Source organism: Papaver somniferum, chromosome 5 (genome assembly GCF_003573695.1).
Source record: "Papaver somniferum cultivar HN1 chromosome 5, ASM357369v1, whole genome shotgun sequence".
NCBI classification, from domain to species: domain Eukaryota; kingdom Viridiplantae; phylum Streptophyta; class Magnoliopsida; order Ranunculales; family Papaveraceae; genus Papaver; species Papaver somniferum.
In genome coordinates this window covers 140,569,290-140,572,414 of record NC_039362.1, presented here as the reverse complement: position 1 = coordinate 140,572,414, position 3,125 = coordinate 140,569,290, and the positions used below count along the sequence as shown (strand labels likewise).

Below are 3,125 nucleotides of genomic sequence, written 5' to 3'. Positions count from 1 at the left end.
CAAAAAATGATATAATCGGAAGCTAAAATATATAGTAAAACAGCCGAATATAAATAACCGGGAGATAACTTTAATCGATAAACATCCGATTTTCAAGTTTTCGGAAATTTTATTTTGAGACCACTGTTATATTTGGCAGTCAAATAATGTTAAACTATTACCGATTGTAAAGGATAAGAATACTGAGTTTTGAAATTTTCTGAGGAATTCGTTTTTGGGGCCATTCGGAGGTAAATAACTCTACATAACTACCGAATGTAGATATTTTTGGAAAACCAGTTTGGGGTTTTTTTCATATTCGGCAGTAAACTAGTATCTTGTAACTACCGAATATACATATTTGGTACTCAGTGTGTTATATTCGTAAGTTTAATCTAGAAATTATCTACCGAATCTGGGTAGTTCATGGCATTCAATGCATGCAATAATCGGTTTTTCTTGTTTACAAAAGCACACAAACGCATGCAAATCGAGTATTTGAGTTTCTTAACACAATACCTGTGTTTTACATGCATCGTTAGCTTCAATATCATGCGATTCTCCATTTTCTTCCATGAAAGGGTCGTCTATGTTTTCCTCTCCACAAAAGTTTGGATCATTCAACATATACCCCAAATCGTCTTCTCTAAACGGTCGTGAACCCTCAACATTTTTTTCTTCGTCATGATTCTCACCTTCTTCTTCGTATCCATCCATTTTTGTAGTGATAAAATGGGTTTTCTCTTTTTTTCCTTCACCTTCTTCTCCATAACTCTAACAACTCAAAAATTAAAAAGAAATGGAAAAAATGAAACACAAATCATTCTAATACTGCACCGACTACAATCGGAAGTATGGGAACGATTTTGGCTTCCGATTGTATTCGGAGGGTAATAATGTTCTTATATATTCCGAATATATAAGGATAATTTCGCTATTATGAATTACGCGAGATAAGGACTGGCTATATTTTCCCTTTGGGTGACCTTTTTTGTTTTATTGTTGGCCCCTAAATCCTTTTGAGTGGCCCCTAAAAACGCGAGACATTTTTAATCTCCCCCCTTTTAATGCCAAGAAGGAAACTGAAAATCATTAACCAATTTTCGTTCACCACAGCTAATCAACGTCCGCACATTCAATCTGAGCCGTTAAATAGTAGCTGAAATTCAGCCGTCAGATCTCCCATTATAACACAGCATAACATCTCTCAAAATTCTTTAACCACCGAATTTACTCTCTCTCTCGAAATTCTTCTTCTATGCAACATCAAACGAACTGAAACCTAGGGTTCGATTTGGGAATTTAGTCGACTGAAAATCCAAACTCAGAATTCTTCTTTCTTCTCTCCAAGATCGAATGAACTGAAATCTAGGGTTGGGTTTGGGAATTTATTCGACCAAAAATCCAACAATTGAAGATTACAGTAAAGTAGAAACAAGAAGGAATTGAAATGGAGAGAAAGAGGTGAGGAGTTGCGAACCCCAAATCCCCAATTTCTACTTACAGATAGAAGACATCCTGATGATGCTGCAGTTTCAGATTTCATTACTTCTCTTATGGATGGCATGCCTACTAAGTGTAACCCTTTCTTTTTCGAATTTCAATAATTCAACACAACTGGAGAACTGTTAATCCTAAACCAAATCTAGGTTTTTGGGTCATTTGTTGCCAATATTTAGCATACTCCAAAGGTACATGAAAGCTTCATCCAACTTCTTACTGTACCATTTAGTAGTGAACAGGATATATGGTGATTTGGTTTGCTTTTGTTGTACATGTTGAGTTCAAAGTCATTTTGATTGATTTGGTTTGGTTCTGTCTTACAGGGTGAATTCAAACCAATAGAGGTGGATATATACATATTAATTACCAAAGTCGTTTGTGTAAATTTTGCTACGGAAATTGTGGAATTCGGTTTAGGTTGAGTTAATTTTTGTTAGTATTGGTGTATGGATTTCTGAATAAGCAAACGTTAATCTTTTATTGTTGTAAAGGGTAGAAGTTGCATGGTAGATTAGGATGTATTTGTTATTGAGCCGGAAGGAAAATTTGCGAAGAGCTTACTGTATTCTCAATTTTGTTTCATTTAATATGTTTATGGTGTCTTTTTTCAGTAGCCGTTATTGTTTGGAATAACATGTTGTGTATGACTTTGTTTAGAGGGTGGATCCATGTCTCTAACTCAATTTACTCGCTCAATTTGTGACAGGGATGAAAGATTGCGAGCATATCATGGAAGTGCAACGCTGTATAAGCCATTTGAACTCTTTGCATGTTTGTTACCTGGCTATGCAGTTCCGCCATGTTTGTGGCGCTTGGAAAGGTGACCAGGTTTTATAGTAGCGGCAACAACAACAAGAAGAAGAAGCTCTTAGTTGCAGACCTTATGAATGATCTTGGTATACATATTTCTCCATTTTTATGTTGATTTACATAGTCTCTTTTTCATTAGAATAACAGATTGGAAATGCTTATTATTTGTCTTATTTTTCCATGTCATAGGTGGTGTTACTGATTACCATCCATCTGGTAATACTTCTATTGCAGGCATGTGCCTCCGTACTTTCCAGACCAAAGAGCACCATTTTGTGCAGGTAGTAGATCTTCAGTAAGTGTTTCCTTATTGCTTTTTCGGTGCCAGATTGTTTATAAGAGAAAAATATTTCTAGAAAACAACCAAAAAGTTTTAGCCTTTTTTTTTTCGAACCTTAGCAAATCATGTCCTGTTTCTTATTTGTTTAGTACCCAAGTTAAGATGTTTATTGTTTTTGTTGGTGGGTTGTAATATGATGTCTCTACCAATTCTTGATTAGAATTCTGCTAATCTAAATTGTAAAATTTAATTTGTACTTGCCATGTAATCTATTGCAATTGTGTTGATATCATGCTAAGCACATCGCCTTACCGGGACAAATGCGTATTTGAAACTTAGCGTTCGACGTGCAACGCATGTGCACTCTACTTGTTTATATAAATGATGCTGCAAGCTGCGATATGACCATTTATGCTTGGCTGAAGAGCTGAAGGAAATCTCAAGCAGAAGAACAATTAAAAAATGAAGGGAAAAAAATAAGTTACTTTTAGTGGTCGATCTTTACTCTTTATTTCACTTGATAAAATGTCTGAGGCTTTAAAATGTTCTTGTC

General features: G+C 35.3%; 1 long non-coding RNA gene across 3 annotated transcripts; it reads left to right on the top strand.

Moving 5' to 3' along the window:
* The first annotated feature begins 1,213 nt into the window (after window positions 1-1,213).
* LOC113277891 lies at window positions 1,214-2,864 on the top strand. Of its 3 annotated transcripts, none has more exons than XR_003325197.1 (4): window positions 1,214-1,670; window positions 1,806-1,826; window positions 2,189-2,378; window positions 2,482-2,864. It is a non-coding gene; the product is annotated as an uncharacterized LOC113277891 (long non-coding RNA). The 3 variants fall into 3 exon arrangements; XR_003325198.1 differs by having other exon boundaries at window positions 1,806-1,899; XR_003325196.1 differs by lacking the exon at window positions 1,806-1,826.
* The last annotated feature ends 261 nt before the right edge of the window (window positions 2,865-3,125 follow it).